General features: G+C 45.3%; 1 pseudogene; it reads left to right on the forward strand.

Annotated features, from left to right (window-relative positions):
• Window positions 1-20,673, forward strand: part of LOC132890966 (zinc finger protein 850-like) — a 35,567-nt pseudogene extending 14,894 nt beyond the window's left edge.
• Window positions 20,674-21,063: the final 390 nt, after the last annotated feature.

Here is a 21,063-nt window from a genome sequence, read left to right on the forward strand (position 1 = left end):
ACGAAGGGATATTGGCAGATCCCCTTGACTCCATTATCCCGGGAAAAAACGGCCTTTTCCACACCGTTCGGCTTACACCAGTTCGTCACACTTCCGTTTGGGCTGTTTGGGGTGCCCGCTATGTTTCAGCGGCTGATGGACCGGGTCCTCCGGCCCCACGCCACCTATGCGGCCGCTTACTTAGACGATATCATCATTTATAGTAATGATTGGCAGCGGCACCTACAACACCTGAGGGCCGTCCTTAGGTCGCTGAGGCGGGCGGGACTCACTGCCAACCTGAAGAAGTGTGCGATTGGGCGGGTGGAAGTATGGTATCTGGGCTTCCACTTGGGCAACGGGCAGGTGCGTCCCCAAATTAATAAGACAGCAGCGATTGCGGCCTGCCCGAGGCCCAAGACCAAAAAGGGGGTGAGACAGTTCCTGGGGCTGGCTACTATCGTAGGTTTATACCTAATTATTCGGACGTCACCAGCCCGCTGACTGACCTCACTAAAAAGGGGGTGCCAGATCCGGTCCAGTGGATGGAGCAGTGCCAGCAGGCTTTCTCTGAGGTAAAGGCTGCACTGTGTGGGGGGCCACTTTTACACTCCCCTGACTTCTCTCTCCCTTTTCTGTTACAGACCGATGCGTCGGACAGAGGGCTGGGGGCCGTTTTGTCCCAGCAGGTGGAGGGGGAGGACCGCCCAGTCCTATACATCAGCCGGAAGCTGTCAGTGCGTGAGGGGCGCTACAGCACAATTGAGAAGGAGTGCTTGGCGATCAAGTGGGCGGTCCTCGCCCTCCGTTACTACCTGCTGGGGCGCTCTTTCACCCTCTGTTCGGACCACACGCCCCTCCAGTGGCTCCACCGCATGAAGGATGCCAACGCGCGGATCACCTGTTGGTATCTGGCACTCCAACCCTTCAACTTCAAGGTGGTCCACAGGCCGGGGGCGCAGATGGTCGTGGCGGACTTCCTCTCCCATCAAGGGGGTGGGGAGTCGGCTGCGGGCCGGATGGGTGCCCGGCCTGAGTCGGGCGGTGGGGGTATGTGGCAGCGGGGGCGTGGTCAAGCGCCGGTCTGTGACAGGAGGGTGGAGCCAGGGAATGTGAGTGGCAGAATCGCTACACCTGACTGTAATTAACCTGTGTTTGTGTGTGTTTTCCCAGTAACCGTTCCCTATTTAAGGAGGCAGAGAGAGAGGAGAGGGGGCGCAACCCGGGACGAGATTACAGAGTGTGTGTGTGTTTATGTGTTATACCGCATACGAGAAGCGGGCGATTAGACTGAAAAGTTGTTTAATAAAAGCCCCCTCTGCATCTCACGCGTTGTCCTGTCGTCCTCTGTGCTCCACCCACACTCGATCCGCGCTACAGTGATATTTACAAAAACAAAATGAGAGGCAAGGTTAGAGCAACAAAACACAAATGAAACCAAAACAGAAAGCAGAGTATTTAACCAGAGTCTTAATCACGGCTAGAAACAAACATGACAGTGATGTTAATACTTTCGAAAGTCTCTGTGAAAACAGCGTCCTTATATGCACATGCTGATTTGCACTCAAATCAGTATCAGGTGTTTCTCATGACGACTGGGTCATACGATCGCGCACAATGCACTCCGTGAGCGTGCGTGGCTACTCGAGCTACACCAGACTCAAGTGCTCGAAGGCGTGACAGTCAAGTGTCCACCTGCTGTGTGACCACAACTTTTAGTTCACCTGTACATCGTCAAACCAAAATGCCTCGTTTTCATCTATAACTCATTGCAAAGCATTGCAAGCTGTAGTGTGACTGTAGCTTAATGAGAAAGGAAATCTGAAGTCTTTTCTGAATAAGTGTTATTCTTGTTTGATCTTTAGCTGTATGAAGACGTGAAAATTGAGATTTCAGATGGAGGGACATCCGAAGTGTCAGGAGTCTGTGTGAAGAAAGAAGAGACACTGGAGTTGAACATCTATAACCATGGACACGACCTCGAAAACCCACCTGAAGTTCTCTCCATTAAAGAGGAAGATCCTGACAATAAAGACTGCCTCTGTACGAGATCAGGAGCTCAGTAACGCTCTCACTGATTATTCTGCCTGACACAGTATCTAGTGCATTGAAAGTATAATAGTGGGTATTAATTAACATTAATTAATTAACATTCCAAATATAATTAATTAATTAATCCATGTTAATTAATTAACATTCCAAATATAATTATGTGGAATGTAGCCTCTGTTTCAGATAATTTAATCACCAAATTATGACTAAATTAACTTGCATGGTTTTTATGTTTATAGAGAGTTTAATATCATACGTAAGAGTGAGGAAAACAAAAAAAAAATATTTAAATACATACATTTAAATAGTTACCCCACATTCGCTCCAGAATAACACTTGTTTCAAGCTCCATGGATGTGATTCTTTACAATATATGGCTAAAGTTTGTGCACCCCTGACCATCACACCCATGTGTGGTTCTTCTCCAAACTGTTATTACAAAGTTGGAAGCACACAATTGAATGTCTTTGCATGCTGTTACTTTACAAATTCTCTTCACTGGAAGTAAGAAGCCAGAACCTGTTCCAGCATGACAGTGTCCCTGTGCACAAAGCAAGCTCCATGAAGACATGGTGTATTAAGGTTGGAGTGGAAGAATTCTAGTGTCCTGCACAGAACCCTGACCTCGAACTCACGGAACACCTTTGGGATGATGTGAAACGCCAACTGAACCCCAGGCCTCCTCACCCAACATTAGTGCCTGACCTCATGAATGCTCGAGTGGAAAGTACACCCAGAATAGTGGACCTTAGTTGAAGAGCAAAGAGGAATGAATCTGGAATGAGATGCTCAAGAAGCATTTATTGGTGTGATGGTCAGGTATCCAAATATCTGTATACGGATTTAGGGGAAACCCGGTGGTGCATGGCCTCATAGGTCCAGGGTTGTGGATTTGATCCTGAGCTCAGGTTATTGTCTGTGTTGAGATTTGCACATTCTCCCCGTGTCTGTGTAGATTTCCTCTGGGGCCACTGGTTTTCTTCAGATATGGGCAAATAGGCTATGCTTAAATTACCACTAGGTGTGAACGAGTTTGTTCATGTGTGGGTGCATGATGCTCTGCAGTGGACTGGCATGAGTGTATTCTGGTTTACTCCTGAAGTGGGTGTTGGCAATACGTTTAAATAAAATTTAACTTTAAAGTCTACAAAAATGCCACTGGAAAAATGTGTAGCTCCAGAAATGGCAGCAGTGTCAGCATGCTCAAATAGGGAAACGAGTGGTGTGGGTTTTATGCCCCGCTGATGAAAGGCCCGAAGGGGGATTATGTTGTGGTGATTTCCTTCCATCCCTGTGTCCCTCCCTCAGTCCTGGGAAGGGTGCTCATCTCATTATCTCTAGCCTCTTTATCCTGTTCTACAGGGTCGCAGGCAAGCTGGAGCCTATCCCAGTTGACTACAGGCGTTGTTACGCACTCCTTAGCAGATTCCGACTTCCATCGCCACCGTCCTGCTGTCAGTATCAACCAACACCTTTTATGGGGTCGAATGAGTGTCAGCGTCGGACGCCTTAACCTGGCGTTTGGTTCATCCCGCAGATGGTAGCTTCACGTCACTGGCTCCTCAGCCAAGCACATGCACCAAATGTCTGAACCTGCGGTTCCTCTCATACTGAGCAGGATTACGATTGCAACAACACATCAGTAGGGTAAAACTAACCTGTCTCACGACGGTCTAAACCTAGCTCACGTTCCCTGTTAGTAGGTGAACAATCCAATGCTTGGTGAATTCTGCTTCACAATGATAGGAAGAGCCGACATCGACGGATCAAAAAGCGACGTCGCTATGAACGCTTGGTCGCCACAAGCCAGTTATCCCTGTGGTAACCTTTCTGACACCACCTGCTTAAAACCCAAAAAGCCAGAAGGATCGCGAGGCCCTGCTTTCACAGTCGGTACTCATATTAAATCAAGATCAAGTGAGCTTTTGCCGTTCTGCTCCATGGGAGGTTAATGTCCTCCCCAAGCCTTAGGCTCTGTAGCGTTGCGAGAGAGCAGTCACCCCACCCAGCATTGAACCCAGGTCTACGGGGTGCCAAACCTGTGCCCTGACCACAACACTTAAGACCCAGGCTCGTTGGTATGGCAGTCAGAGCACATACTCAACTGTAGTGATGGGCACTCCATCACACTGCGCTCCCCTTCGGGAGGCACACCCGTGCACTTCACGTACGCAGGCATACAGGCAGGTATCCCTCATACATCCCCCAGCCGTAATTCTCCCATACCAGGGTGCCTCACACACTCGTGTTTCACCCATCTCTGGGATCCCTCGCATAGGGGTCACCTATCCTGGGGGGTCCCTCATATGGCTCACACACAGGGAACACCTTCAATGGTCTCACAGCAAGCCATCCCACTTCTGCGAAGTGAGAGAGTAGTCACCTCACCCAGCCTTGAACCCAGGTCTACAGGGTGCCAAACCTGTCAGAACACCAAAGAGACAGGCTTGTTGGTATGGCAGTCGTGGCTCAGTTGGATAAGGCGCCATGCCATAAATCCGGGGACCCGGGTTTGATTCATTTCCCAATCCCTCCCCTTCTCTCTCTCCTGCTCATTTCCTGTCTCTACACTGTCCTATCCAATAAAGGTGGAAAAGCCCAAAAAAAATCTAAAAAAAAGAATCCTAAATGTTGTTACTTAAACGCAAACATTCCTTGACATCGGGATATTGTTGTTAGATTTTATAATCTAGTTGCATTTCATGTTCACTTTGATATTTTTAACTCTGTGTTACAATTCTTTTCCTGCACAGCATGACATTTTTCTTCTGCATCCCAAATTTACCTAGACACAAACATCCAGAGATGCCACGATGAAGAGTATTTGAAACCATGCAAATCGGGAGATAATAAACATGATCTTCACCTACCTTCCAAAGGCTCCAGTAGTCAGCCAACATCATCTGATACTCTCACTTCTGACAATTCTAACAATGATGAGCAAAAGGAAATTCACCATTGCTCAGAACGTGGGACAAATTTTGGTCATCAGAGTGCTCTCCAACAACATGAACAAGTTCACACAGGAGAGAAGCCATATCACTACTCACAGTGTGGAAAGAGTTTTACTCATCATGGTACTCTCCTACGACACCAGCGCATTCACACAGGAGAGAAGCCGTATCAGTGCTCATGGTGTGGAAAGAGTTTTACTCAAAAGAGTAGTCTCCTACGACACCAGCGCATTCACACAGGGGAGAAGCCACATCACTGTTCACAGTGTGGAAAGAGTTTTATTCATCAGAGTGCTCTCCTACAACATCAGCGCGTTCACACAGGAGAGAAGCCGTATCATTGCTCACAGTGTGGAAAGAGTTTTACTCTTCATGGTACTCTCCTACAACACCAGCGCATTCACACAGGAGAGAAGCCGTATCATTGCTCACAGTGTGGAAAGAGTTTTACTCTTCATGGTACTCTCCTACGACACCAGCGCATTCACACAGAAGAGAAGCCGTATCAGTGCTCACAGTGTGGAAAGCTTTTCAATCAAAAGAGTTATTTCAAAAAACACCAACGCATTCACACAAGGGAGAAGCCACATCACTGTTCACAGTGTGGAAAGAGTTTTATTCATCAGAGTGCTCTCCTACAACACCAGCGGATTCACACAGGAGAGAAGCCGTATCAGTGCTCATGGTGTAGAAAGAGTTTTACTCAAAAGAGTAGTCTCCTACGACACCAGCGCATTCACACAGGGGCAAAGCCACATCACTGTTCACAGTGTGGAAAGAGTTTTATTCATCAGAGTGCTCTCCTACAACACCAGCGCGTTCACACAGGAGAGAAGCCGTATCGTTGCTCACAGTGTGGAAAGAGTTTTACTCTTCATGGTACTCTCCTACAACACCAGCGCATTCACACAGGAGAGAAACCGTATCATTGCTCACAGTGTGGAAAGAGTTTTACTCTTCATGGTACTCTCCTACGACACCAGCGCATTTACACAGGAGAGAAGCCGTATCAGTGCTCACAGTGTGGAAAGCTTTTGACTGAAAAGAATGATCTCAAACAGCACCAATGCATTCAAACAAGGGAGAAGCCACATCACTGTTCACAGTGTGGAATGAGTTTTACTCATCAGAGTGCTCTCCTACAACACCAGCGCATTCACACAGGAGAGAAGCCGTATCATTGCTCACAGTGTGGAAAGCTTTTCACTCAAAAGAGTAATCTAAAACAACACCAACACATTCACACAGGAGAGAAGCCGTATCACTGCTCACAGTGTGGAAAGCTTTTCACTCAAAAGAGTAATCTCAAACAACACCAACACATTCACACAGGAGAGAAGCCGTATCACTGCTCACAGTGTGGAAAGAGTTTTATTCAAAAGGGTCATCTCCGAGACCACCAGCGCATTCACACAGGGGAGACGCCACATCACTGTTCACAGTGTGGAAAGGATTTTATTCATCATAGTAATCTCCTACGACACCAGCGGATTCACACAGGAGAGAAGCCGTATCAGTGCTCACGGTGTGGAAAGGGTTTTACTCAAAAGTGTGATCTCAAACAACACCAACGCATTCACACAGGAGAGAAGCCGTATCAGTGCTCACGGTGTGGAAAGCTTTTCACTCAAAAGAGTGCTCTCCTACAACACCAGCGCATTCACACCGGAGAGAAGCCGTATCATTGCTCACGGTGTGGAAAGGGTTTTACTCATCATAGTACTCTCCGACGACACCAGCGCATTCACACAGAGAAGCCGTATCAGTGCTCATGGTGTGGAAAGGGTTTTACTCAAAAGAGTGATCTCAAACAACACCAACGCATTCATACAGGAGAGAAGCCGTATCAGTGCTCACGGTGTGGAAAGGGTTTTACTCAAAAGAGTAATCTCAAACAACACCAACGCATTCACACAGGAGAGAAGCCACATCACTGCTCCCAGTGTGGAAAGAGTTTTAATCAAAAGAGTGATCTCAAACAACACCAACGCATTCACACAGGAGAGAAGCCGTATCAGTGCTCACGGTGTGGAAAGGGTTTTACTCAAAAGAGTAATCTCAAACAACACCAACGCATTCACACAGGAGAGAAGCCACATCACTGCTCCCAGTGTGGAAAGAGTTTTAATCAAAAGGTTCATCTCCAAGAACACCAGCGCATTCACACAGGAGAAGCCACATCACTGTTCACAATGTGGAATGAGTTTTACTCATCATAGTACTCTCCTACGACACCAGTGCATTCACGCAGGAGAGAAGCCGTATCATTGCCAGGGTGGCCGCGGGTCCTTAAAAAGTCTTAAGTCTTAAATTTAATTTTCCTAAAATAAGGCCATTAAAAAATCTTATTGTCTTAAATTTTCAATCTTAAATTTATGGAGATTTTACTCAGTCATATAGTTAAAAAGTGGTACACTTTTGGATGGGGAAAAAGTTTAATCGTTTTTGATGCTCACAGTTATACCACGCAGGCTCCGAATCCACTCGGAGCCTGATCTGTTGATGGAGGGTAGTCCGAGCCACAATGGGTAAATGTAAATTTAATGATAACTGGCTGCAAGATGCAAAATACTCGTGGTGGCTGAAAGCTGTACCCAAAGATGCCAACGAGGCATACTGTGTAGCATGCTGTAAGACTTTTAAGTTGGGCACAATGGGGATAAGAGCGGTGGACTCTCATATGAAGAGCGCCAAGCACGTTGCTTTTGCTAAAGGCCGCGAGCATCAGCCTCAAATATCCGACTTCAGCGCTGCCACCACTAACGGTCGTGGAGAAGAGGATAGATCTGCGAGGCTACCATCGTCCGACATTCGAACAATGTGTGGATCTACTCCGACACTGAGGGAAGAAGTGATCTGGGTACTCAGGACTATCACTGGCCACCATTCATATAGATCCAATGACGGAATTGACAACGTGTTTAAGGCGATGTTTCCCGATTCAGCACTGGCCCAGTCATTTACCTGTGGAAAGGATAAAACACGATATGTGGCAGCATTTGGTCTGGCCCCATATTTCAAAAAACAGCTAATAACAGAAGTCAACTCCAGCGGCAAGTTTATCATCATGTTCGATGAAAGCTTAAACCACACTACAACGACCAAGCAACTTGACCTGCATGTACGTTTCTGGCAGAATGACCATGTCCAGTCAAGATTTTATGGTTCGCAGTTCTTAGGACATGCCACTGCTCAGGACCTACTTCACCACTTCAAAGTAAGTTTGCTTTATGTCTGTTTATTAGCAATTGGAATAGCTAGATAGTGTCTTGGCTGGGGCTAGGCTACTTATAAAATAGTGATGTAGTTACAGTGTTGTTTAAAGCCACAATACATGATATTTGTACTATGTTGATGTGTCTGTGTGCTAAAAGGATGATTTGTCACAAAATGCATGTTGGCCATAATCACAGAACGTTTAGAACCATAGCAAAGTCGTTCTAGCAGCTACATGTAAACACCCCATGTATCGTATGCATTGAGCGTTGGCGTCACCTACTGGCGCATAATGAATCGGAACACAGTCCAATAGCTCCGAATGTCCTTGACGTTGTGAGGGAAATTTAATGGACGAACATTATTATTCTCTGTGTTTCTGTATGTTGAGCTAAAGTGGCTTAGTTACTGAGAAGAGATGTTTTTCCACATGCTGTAATCGCTTTTCTGTGGCCTTGGTGATAAGCAGGGTGCCTGAGTTCTCCATAACTACACATCCGCCTGCACATACCAGAGCACACCAGGTGCACGCTTTAACAAAGCTTCATAGAAAATCTTGAGCCAATCACGTGAAGATGCAAGCAGTAAGCGAATGCCTTTAGAGTATAATAGATAACAGCCACTAAAACACAACTGAGTGCGCGTACTCTCGGCATCATCAGAAGTGGTGTCTTCTTCTATTCTTTTTTTTCCTTTCCTTTCCTAATTTATATATCTTTTATATGATCTACTATAATAAATGACTGAAAAGACAACTGCTAAGCGTTCTGAAGTGTTTATTAGAAATTTCCATTACAATTTGGCGTCCCTGGGTGGGCCCTACGCGTCTGATCCTCGGATGACGGAACACTCCCAAGGCTACGGTGCGGAGCTGAGAACTCGGACGAGAGACCAGACCGTCAGGGCTCACCGAACCAGTAAGTGATAACTTTGCATTCTTGTGTAAAGAAATTAGTGGAAACAGTATTTAAAGAATGATACAAGAAATGGACAGAGATTTGTCCTAGTATTTAAAGAATGATATAAGAGATGGACAGAGATTGTCCCAGTCAAGGAAGACTGATATAAGAGATGGACAGAAGTTTGTCCGAGCCCAGGAGGACTGCTAAGCTGTGATGCCATCAATATGTTTGCAGAAAACGGATAAAACACAATTTTGAGACAATAAACTGCAAGTAGTTTATTGGGTTGTGTAAGAGAATTATCCACCCAAGTGACGACTGGGTAATGGCTCACCTACTTGAGCGAAGGAAGTACGGGTGCGTGTCTCGACGGACTCGCGTTCAGCGATTCGTAACTGGAAAGAATTGAATCTTGCTCCCTTTGTTCTGTGTGAACAACTGGCCCGTTGGAGGAACAGGATAGAGAGGTTCGATCACGAAGTCACAAAGACACACCGGTGTGCATGCAAAATATTGATGAATTAACAGAGTACTGTCCTCCTCCAAATTCTGAAACAGAGAAACAGATTTTGTACACATGCGTGAGTTGTCTTTGAGGTTGTTGTGCTAAATGACACCTACTTTAGTTTAAGGCAAATGTCAGATAAATTGTTTACTAATAAGAACACACCTAAAGGATTATTGTGTCGCATTTTTGGACATAGTCCAACTTGTTCTTCTTGTGAGCCTAATAAAAACTCAGCCATTGTTGTCATAACCTATTGATATAACAGTGTACAATGAGGAACAGAAACAGTAAGTTAAGAAAAGAAAAAAGCAAGTAAGTGTGAAGCTACATGTGCTATAATAAGAATTGGATGTTCCTATGACAGCCCAAACATCCAGTTTATGAAAACCTCGTATGGCGAGGATTATTTGGCACAGTTTGACATATGGGTAAAGGACTTAGGATTCCCTGAGAAGGGCAGTTTTAGTCCCAGGCAGATAGGACAGTTAGAAGAAAAGTTGAAACAGAAGGAAAAAGAAGAGTCTGCAGATAATGTTAAGTTCTTAGGGGACTGGAGGGCGTTTTCTGCATGGAAAGAAGAAACAAAACAAAACTGAGCCTCTGGAATCTCTCCCAGCCTACCAGCCGCCTCCAGCATCAGCGCCTCTCGGCGCTTCTCCATCACACACGAGATCTGGTCTTGCATATGGCGATGGAAAAGACACTCTCCTGGACCTGACCACGTGCTCACCAGTGGGTCCACAAGGCCATAATCTAAAGTCTGAAGTCCTTCATCTTCCAATGATGGAAGTGGCTGGAGCTGACGGCGTGCTCTTAGTCCACAGACCCTGGACGACAGCTGACATGAAGGAAAGCATGGCTTCTCTTCCCAACGTGAGAGAGGTAGGAGGAAAGAGATTTGGTAATGAGCTGTTGATATTTTGCAGAGAATTCCGACCAACCACCCATGAGCTTCGTCGCCTACTCATGATCAAGATGGGTATAGATTGGAACAAGGTTTCCAAAGAGTGGCCAGAAGCTGACCAGCGGATGGTAATCGTGAGTACAGAAATACCCTCACTGCTCTCTGTGCTTGTCTGGACAGTGCGTTTCCCTTGAACATAGACATTACTAAGATCAGTATGTGTAAGCAAGAAGATGGAGAAGGTGTGTCAGCATTTCTCGTCTGTCTCACCGCTGCGCATGAGAAAAAAAAAAACACAGTGACCTGACCAGGCCTGTGAACCTGGCTGCAGTGGAGGGCACTCCTGAGCCTCACCAAGATCGAGCAGTACACTGTGCATGCAGAAAAGCTGCTGAAAGGAAAGGAGAAGACAAAGTCAACACAAAGAGACCAAGACCTACACACTGCCACTCTCACTATTCTCCAGACTGCTCAGCCTGGACCTAGAGGAAGAGGTCAAGGTAGGGGCCAAGACAGGACGACCTGGGGTAGCTCGTCCTGGATAAAAGGCGCAACCTGCTACAACTGCAATCAGAAGGGACACATTGCTCGAAATTGTCTCCACAGTAGCAGCCAGAGGCCCTGTGAGGAGTACAGAAAAGCAGACTGATGGGTGGACTCCGGGAACGGGCCCCGCACAGAGAACAGGGGAGGTAACACACACACACACACACCTGATGATACACATAGACAGGAGCATTCACATAATGTTAAACACATTAGTAGCAGCACCTGCATGCAACAGCAAGACTACACAGAAACGCCGGATACACCAGTCCAAATAGATACACCTGAAGTTGCATTAAGTTTGTTAAAATACATAACTACTCCCTTTTCTAAACTCCCTTGTATGCCCCTCACTGTATGTGGGCATGTGTTAACCTTTTTAGTAGATTCTGGAGCAGGACACTCAGTGATACAACATGGGGCACTTCCAGTAGACCCACCGCTCAGCTCAAATTCTATTCAGACGATGGGCATCTCAGGACGACCTGTAACCAAAACTTTCTCAGTCAACCTCCCGTGTAAAAGCGAGGGAGGAATAGTTATGTCCCACTCATTCCTCATCTCACATGCATGTCCAGTAAATTTGTTAGCACGTGATTTAATGTGCAAATTAGGAGTAAATCTCACGTCCACTCCAGATGGACTAACTATTGAAGTAAGTGAAATGTGCGGTGTGCAGTATGGGTTTGGAAGCCCTCTGTATGTGTATGTCTGGCGGCTCTGCTCAGATCAACTCACACAAACTCCAAAACACCTTGTACAGCTCGCACACTTGAACACCTCATCAATTGGCACAGATTATATGAAAGAGGAAGATTTACATTGTACAGCACATGTTCACCAAGGTCAAGATGTGGAGTTTGAAAAGACTTGGTTTGCAGACCCCTCATGTACATGAAAGATTGACCCTCAAAACTACATATTGGTCTAAACATTATTGCGCTGTGCAGGTCCATTTTACTCATTGTCCAAACAGCTGCATCAATGTTCATCGCAGTGTTCTCAAACATGTTATACGCGGCCTCGTGTCAGAGGACTTTGAGGTCGGCTGCTGCCAACATGATTTCTTAGACATCATTAATTCTATATCCCATGTCTCATTAGCAAGGCCACGAGCCGCCCATTGGAAAGACGTGGGGAAGTGGGTCAAGAAGTGCGCAGCCAATGGCAATGAGTGGTCCCAAACAGAGGACCCTAGTGTGTTGTTTTGCCAAAAGCTTGGGGTCTACAAACAAAGTCATGCTATGTGTGTGTATGTTAAGCGCAGCGTAATATTAGCCACTGATGAACAGGGTCCTGGGGACCCCGGCCATAGTGGCCTGTTTGTCTCTGTTTCCACAGGCATAACTCCAGCAGAGGTGCACCCCAAATTGGCGGGAGTTCCAAATTCCGTTTGGGCAAAGGGTAAACATGATGTGGGCCTAATAAAGAATGCTGAACCAGCGGTGATCACCCCCAAATCAGATTTCAGGCCTAGACAGACCCATTACCCACTCAAACCAGAAGCAATCGCAGGTATAAAACCGGTCTTTGATTTGTTGCTGAAAGCAGATGTAATTGTCCCTTGCCAGGACTCTCCAGTGCGCACTCCTGTTTTTCCAGTTGAGACCTGTAGCCTACTTCTCCAGCAGGCTGGATCCAGTGGCGGCTGGACTTCCTCTTTGCCTGCATGCAGTTGCTGCAGCTGAAAAGGCGGTAACTGCCTCCAGAAATATTGTGGGGTATTCTAACCTCACCCTTTTGGTCCCACATGCTGTCTCCCTGCTTCTGTTGGAGAAAAAGACGTCACATTTGTCAGCACAGAGATGGTTGAAGTATAACACTGTCATACTTGATATGCCTAACATCATTGTGAAACGTTGTACTGTTCTGAATCCTGCCTCTCTTCTCCCTACAGAGGACGATGGAGAGCCACATGACTGTGTTGCTCTCACTAATGATTTTTGTTCCCCCAGGGCAGACTTAAAGAGTGACCCTTTGGAAAATCCAGACATGGTCCTCTATGTGGATGGTTCAGCCTCCAGAGACCCAGAGACGGGAAAGAACAAAGTAGGTTTTGCCGTAGTCTCAGACCACGAGGTCCTCAAGGCATCGTGTCTGTCCTCAAACCTGTCGGCGCAGGCCGCAGAGCTCTGTGCCCTTATCGAGGCATGCAAATTGGCTGCAGGGCAATCTGTCAATATTTTTACAGACAGCAGGTATGCATTTGGCGTTGTGCACGATTTTGGCACCATTTGGAAACACAGAAATTTTCTCACTAGCACAGGATCTCCCATTGCACATCATAAACTGGTCTCTGAGTTGTTGGATGCTATTCTACTCCCTAGAGCCATTGCTGTGTGCAAGTGTGCTGCCCATACTAACAATACTGATCTTGTGTCTCAAGGGAATGCCAGGGCGGATGCGGCAGCAAAGTGTGCAGCCTTAACTTCCAGTTCACCCTCTAACCTTGCTTTTCCTCAGGTTTCTACCCCCTGTTTACAGCTAGCGGACCTTCAGAGCACTGCCCTCAGGACGAGAGACGAGTCTGGAAACAGGCAGGCTGTATCTTTGCAGACTTGGTCTAGGTTTGTCCCTCGGTCCGTCCCTGTCTACCAAAATACATGTTCCCTTTCTATACAAAATTGGCACATGGGCTCACCCATGTGTCAAAAGGGGGGATGGTAGCAGAAGTAACAAAGAGATGGTTCACAAAGGGGTTTTCAAATTATGCTGCGAAATTTTGCAAGCAATGCTTGATATGTGCACAACATAATGCAGGTCAAGGTATCAGACTAACTCAAGCAGCACACCCAATATCAGACAAACCATTTGATCACCTCCAAATGGACTTTATTGAACTGACACTTAGTGAAGGGAAAAGATATTGCCTGGTAATAGTTGACATGTTTTCAAAATGGGTTGAAGTATTCCCCACAGCTAAACAAGACTCAGAGACGGTAGCCAAAGCACTCCTGAGAGATATAATTCCTAGGTGGGGTATACCTAGCAAAATCTCAAGTGACAATGGAAAACCCTTTGTTAATGCTGCCCTAAAGAAAATAGGAGCATTCCTAGGGATAGACCTGAAACAACATTGTGCCTACCATCCTGCCAGTGCGGGAGCAGTAGAGAGGGAAAATGGGTCTCTTAAAAATAAACTAAGCAAAGCTTGTGCAGAAACAGGCTAGGATGGACAAAGGTCCTCCCTGTAGTACTCACACAAATGAGGATGCAAACTAGGCCTAAACATGGGTTAAGCCCATTTTGAAATTCTGTTTGGACAAGTACCCAACACGGGGATAGGGCCAGCTCAAGGAACACTGCCGGACACCACACTGTGTGATGATGCAATGTTGAATTACTGTGCAACGTTGTCCTCTGCTTTGAAATTTATCCACAAACAGGTAAAAGAAGCACTTCCCAAACTCGCTGAGGGATCTACAACCAGAGGATTGGATAGTGGTGAAGGACTTCCGACGAACCAAGTGGAACAAGCCACAGTGGAATGGCCCATTCCAGGTCCTGCTCACGACTCCAGCGGCAGTGAAGGTCACAGGCAGAGTGACGTGGATCCACGCTAGCCACTGCAGGAGGGTTCCTGAACCGGCTGAGCAGGAGGAAAAGGAAGGCCTAAGTGACCCGGATGCTGGTAAAGCTTGTGAGGAAGAAAGGCATCACTACATGGAACAGCGCGAGTATCACATCAATCACGCACGCACCCTCAATAGGGAGAGTATTTCAGTGTCTAGCCGATAGATAAGCCTTAGGGTTTCGAGTTTCCTCCAAGTCCCGGTGAGGTGGGACGAGGGCTGATAGGGCGTGCCCGCCCTCTGAGCACCAATACACGTCAAGAAGGGCAAGGGTTAACTCGGTAACATCACTGAGGCACTGAACAAGATGCGCAAGGTTGCTGAACAATTACGAGCAGATGAACATGGAGGAGTTGAAGACGGCTGATTGTGTTAGTTCAGTGGATGGAAGACTCTGATTCTATCCACCATACCGGTCCTGGGCTTAGTGATTGTGATGCTATGTTTGGTCCCTGTTTTCTGTCAATGTTGTATGTCTGTGTTTCAGAGGCAGCTGACAAATATCGGTTACCAGATGGTGAAAATAGACTCCGATGACTTGCCTGACTGGCCTCCAAACTCACATGACGACTATAACCCACCGTTCGATGACATCAGCACAGTTGACATGAAACTAGTCCTGACTTAAAACACTTTCATCATGATTGTTTCCTGTTCTATTATTCCTGATCTATGTATATGGCTTGCTAGCATTCATTTAAGACGTCTATGTCTTACAAAATAGCCTTAGCATTATCCCTGTACACTCAATGACGTGTTAAGTCAAATCCCTCTGAGAACTCTTATCACTGAAACTGTGTACAGTTCTTTTCCTTTTAACAATTATTATCCTGTAGGATAAAAAGGGGGGAGAATGTGAGGGAAATTTAATGGACGAACATTATTATTCTCTGTGTTTCTGTATGTTGAGCTAAAGTGGCTTAGTTACTGAGAAAAGATGTTTTTCCACATGCTGTAATCGCTTTTCTGTGGCCTTGGTGATAAGCAGGGTGCCTGAGTTCTCCATAACTACACATCTGCCTGCACATACCAGAGCATGCCAGTTGCACGCTTTAACAAAGCTTCATAGAAAATCTTGAGCCAATCACGTGAAGATGCAAGCAGTAAGCGAATGTCTTTAGAGTATAATAGATAACAGCCACTAAAACATAACTCAGAGTGTGCGTACTCTCGGCATCATCAGAAGTGGTGTCTTCTTCTATTCTTCTCTTTCCTTTCCTTTCCTATTTTATATATCTTTTATATGATCTACTATAATAAATGACTGAAAAGACAACTGCTAAGCGTTCTGAAGTGTTTATTAGAAATTTCCATTACAACGCCTTAATGGTTCGTTCAATTGATGATCTTTGGTTCAACTTGAATAAAATTATTCGTCCATTTAAATCATTTTATACTCGGATGGCCCAGAATCAAAGCTGTTGTCCTAGTCTATGCCCTTGGCTATGTAAATATGAATTATCCATTGCATTTATATTCATTTTTTTTTCTTTTATGGCATTCTCTTTGTCTTCTATTTAATAAACTTGCCAGGGACTGCACATGAAAACTAGTCAGTGACTAAATCTGGTGCATTTATACATGTTCTGTAAGGTCATGTAAATGAAGGTGCATTAGTCAATGCACCTTCAATAAATAAATAAATATTCTTGTTAAGGTGATCTAGCTTCATCTACCAGCTACCACTTGTATTTCATAACCTGTGTTAGCCAGCTAGATTGCTAGCTATATTTATCATCGGTGTAAAATAGCTTCAGCTTGCTAAAATGAGCTAAATTAAATGGTTGTGAAATAATCTACTGTAGTCTTTTTGTCTGACCCAAACCATTGTGTCCCTAATGCCTCTTTACGTTTCCCAGGAGTGTGTGCAGGACCTTGACTTGAGAAACTTGATATCGGTGTCCATGGATGGCCCAAATGTAAACTGGAAGTTTTTTGAGCTGCTCCAGCAGGAACATGCAGAGGCATACGGAGGTTCGCAGCTGATAGTAGTGGGTAGCTGTGGGCTGCATACACTTCACAATGCCTTTAAAGGTGGATTCAGTATGTGGCAGTTGGATAAGGTGCTTCAAGCACTGCATACAGTGTTCCACAATACCCCTGCAAGGAGGGAAGACTTCACCACGTTCACAAAGTCATCTGTCTTTCCATTACCATTCTGTGGACAACGCTGGATCAAAAACTTCCCAGTGGTGAACCGAGCCATTGAAATATGACCACACATAGAAATGTACGTGGATGCAGTCACCCAGAAAAAGCTTCCGGCTCCTAGAACATCATCCTATGATTGTCTTTCTGTGGCGAGGCAAGACCCTCTTATCATGGCCAAGTTACATTTCTTCATGGCGATTTCCAGGTCCTTCACTCCGTTTCTCACAAAATACCAAACAGATGAACCTGCATTGCCATTCATCGGTCAAGATTTGACTCTGCTCATCAAGGTAATGAATAGATTACATGGTGTCTATGGTCTCCTCCTATGGGTTAAGATGTGTACACCTCCTATGGGTTAAGATGTGTACTTAAGCATTACATTGTAAATCTTCTCAGAGCCTGCTGAAGAGGTTCATCAAGTCAGAAGTCCTTAGTGGTATCACTCCACTTCAACTAATCAAACTGGACCCCGCTGACAGGACAGCAAGGGTTCCACTGAAGAATGTCGACATTGGCCTGGGGGCAGAAACAGTCCTTAAGGTAAGTAATTAGGAATTTAACAAATCTATTTGTTAAAGAAAGTAAATGTAGAGTGATATTTTGGGCAGCAACTATTGAATTTTTTTGGAGTGAAGTATCTACACGGAGTGCAGAATTATTAGGCAAGTTGTATTTTTGAGGATTAGTTTTATTATTGAACAACAACTATGTTCTCAATCAAACAAAAAGACTCATAAATATCAAAGCTGAATATGTATGGAAGTTAGAGTGGGGTGTTTTTAGTTTTGGCCATTTTAGGAGAATATGTATGTGTTCAGGTAACTTTCACTGTGCAGAATTATTAGGCAACTTAATAAAAACCAAATGTGTAGCTATTTCACTTATTTATTTTCACCAGGTACACTGATATGACAACTCCAGATTTGCAAATAAACATATCTGACATTCAAACACAAAACAAAAACAAAATCAGTGACCAATATAGCCACCCTTCTTCATGAGGACACTCAAAAGCCTTCCATCCATAGATTCTGTCAATTTCTTTATCTGTTCACGACCAACATTGTGTGCAGCAGCAACCACGGCCTCCCAGACACTGTTCAGAGAGGTGTACTGTTTTCCCTCTTTGTAGACCTCACGTTTTATAATGGACCACAGGTTCTCTATGGGGTTTAGGTCAGGTGAACAAGGGGGCCATGTCATTATTTTTTTCACCTTTCAGACCTTTACTGGCTAGCCACGCAGTGGAGTATTTGGACGCATGAGATGGAGCATTATCCTGCATGAAAATCATGTTCTTCTTGAAAGATGCTGACTTTTTCCTATACCACTGCTTGAAGGTTTCTTCCAGGAACTGGCAGTAGGTCTGGGAGTTGAGTTTGAGTCCATCCTCAACTCGAAAAGGTCCAACAAGCTCGTCTTTGATGATACCAGCCCATAGCAGTACTCCACCTCCACCTTGCTGGCGTCCGAGTCGGAGTGGAGCTCTGTGCCCATTACTGATCCAGCCACAGGCCCATTCATCTGGTCCATCAAGAGTCACTCTCATCTCATCAGACCACAGCACCTTAGAAAAATCAGTCTTAAGATATTTCTTGGCCCAGTCTTGACGTTTTATCTTGTGTGCCTTACTCAGTGGTGGTCGTTTTTCAGCCTTCCTTACCTTGGCCATGTCCCTCAGTATTGCACACCTTGTACTCTTTGACACTCCAGGAATGTTGCAACTCTGGAATATGGCAGAACTGGATGCTAATGGCTGCTTGTTAGCTTCATGCTTGATTTTCTGCAGATCATGTGCAGTTATTTTGCGCCTTTTTTTTCCCCACACGCTTCTTTCGACCCTGTTGACTATTTGCAATGAAACGCTTGATTGTTCGGTGATCACGTTTCAACATCTTCGCAATTTCAAGAGTGCTGCATCCGTCTGCAAGACATCTCACAATTTTATACTTTTCAAAGTCTATCAGATCTCTCTTCTGACCCATTTTGCCAGAGGATAAGAGGTTGCCTAATAATTATGCACACCTGATATAGGGTGTTGATGTCATTAGACCACACCCCCTCTCATTACACAGATGCACAGCACCTGATATACTTAATTGGTAGTAGGCTTTCAAGCCTAAACAGCTTGGAGTGGGACAACATGCATTAAAAGGATGTTGTGGTCAAAATACTCACTTGCCTAATAATTCTGCACTCAGTGTATAAATGTTGGAGTTGTTTTTTTATTCCAACTCCAGCTTTTGTTGAATCAAAGCTCAAAACCTTCGGCTCACCGTCTTCCAAACTAAACCATTTGGTGCATGTGTGATCTGACATTGTAACAATTACGTAATCATACACCCAGTATAATGTAAATGTAGGCCTACTGTGGCACGGACAGGGAGATGGCCAAGGTACTGTAGTAATCTGGAAATCGCTTTTTTCACCCTTCCTGTTAGGAACTCCAGAGTAGCCCCAACAGCAGCATAAGTGAACGCAGGCAGTTGGAATTTAGACAGGACTGCATGACTACAATAATCCAAAAACTACAGACCAAGAGTCCCTTGAAGTACTCTATTGTGAGGCAAATGGTGTCTTTGGACCCGAGAAACATGTTTTCTGACCCTGACATGTCCAGGGAAAGGATGAAGCGCCTTGTCCAGAAGTTTCTGCAGGATGGCCAGCTGCCAGGAGGTGTCTCTGCCGGTACTAAAGTTAACTAAGCAAAAGCTATATTAAAATCTGTACTGGATGTAACTATAAATTGGATTTGTTCAGTCACCCATTGCAACAGTGATGGCTGTTTCCGATTCAGTATTTTCTTCTTAACATTAATTGTTACCATGTTTGTGTGTGTGCATTTGTTTTCATCAGGTGATGTGATTATCCAGCAATTTGAATCGTGTTTAACATTGGAGGCAAAAGAAGAATCATTTTCTAAATTTGAACCAATGAAAACAAGGCTGGATGTGTTCCTGCATGGACATATGAACTCCTAGCCTGAGCTCTGGAGCTTCTGTCGAAAACTTCTGCTACTCTCGCATGGGCAAGCAACAGTGGAGAGGGGCTTTTCTATTAATAAGGAGGTAGAGGCTGACAACCTGCAGGAGGATGCAGTAGTGGCGCAGAGAATCATTTGTGATTATTTCGCTGTCTCTGGGGGGGTTCTTAATGTTCCACTGACAAAAGAGCTCCTGGGAGCAGCTGCCTCCGCTAGGTCTCAGTACCGTCTGCACCTTGAAAATGAAAAGAAAAAGCAGGAGAGCATGGCACAGAAACAAAAAAGAAAGGCTGATGAGGACCATCTTGAGGAACTACGAAAAAAGAGGAGGGTACTGAATGAAGTGGCTACCAGTCTTGACAAAGAAGCTGACAAACTTGCTGAACAAGCAGAGGGGAAATCGGGAACCCTCATGGCCCAGCTAATAACAAAATCAAACGTTCTTAGAAAGCATTTCAAAGAAAAAGTAGCTGAACTGAAAGACCTTGAGAGTGAGCTGGATCAAGAAACGGAAAAACTTAGGAAAATGCCATAGTTGCATTGTCAGTGAGTATTGTACTGTACAATGAGTAAGAGTGTTGTCTTGTTTATGTAAGAGAATATTGTGTGTGTGTGTGTGTGTGTGTGTGTGTGTGTGAGAGAGAGAGAGAGAGAATATATTCTATTGCGTGCATGTGAGAAAATAGTATTGTTTGTGTGTGGGTATCGTTCCAAGTGTTTTAAGAAGTGCAAGTGAGCATACCTTTCAAGTGAGTGAGCCGAAGTTTCAGGTGTATGTGCATTCACATTGTTTAACTGTTTTCTGCATTGTTGTTTGACCAAAGATGGAATTGAACAATTCTGCTTACAATGTGACTCCCCAAGCAGAGAAAATAATAATTAAAAAAAAACTGTTGCATTGGATTCTGTGTGTGAGACTTCATTCACATTTTCACATTGTTACATGGGGCGGCACGGTGGTGTAGTGGTTAGCGCTGTTGCCTCACAGCAAGAAGGTCCGGGTTCGAGCCCCGTGGCTGGCGAGGGCCTTTCTGTGCGGAGTTTGCATGTTCTCCCCGTGTCCGCGTGGGTTTCCTCCGGGTGCTCCGGTTTCCCCCACAGTCCAAAGACATGCAGGTTAGGTTAACTGGTGACTCTAAATTGACCGTAGGTGTGAATGTGAGTGTGAATGGTTGTCTGTGTCTATGTGTCAGCCCTGTGATGACCTGGCGACTTGTCCAGGGTGTACCCCGCCTTTCGCCCGTAGTCAGCTGGGATAGGCTCCAGCTTGCCTGCGACCCTGTAGAACAGGAT

This window comes from Neoarius graeffei, chromosome 8, assembly GCF_027579695.1.
Source record: "Neoarius graeffei isolate fNeoGra1 chromosome 8, fNeoGra1.pri, whole genome shotgun sequence".
Taxonomy (NCBI): domain Eukaryota; kingdom Metazoa; phylum Chordata; class Actinopteri; order Siluriformes; family Ariidae; genus Neoarius; species Neoarius graeffei.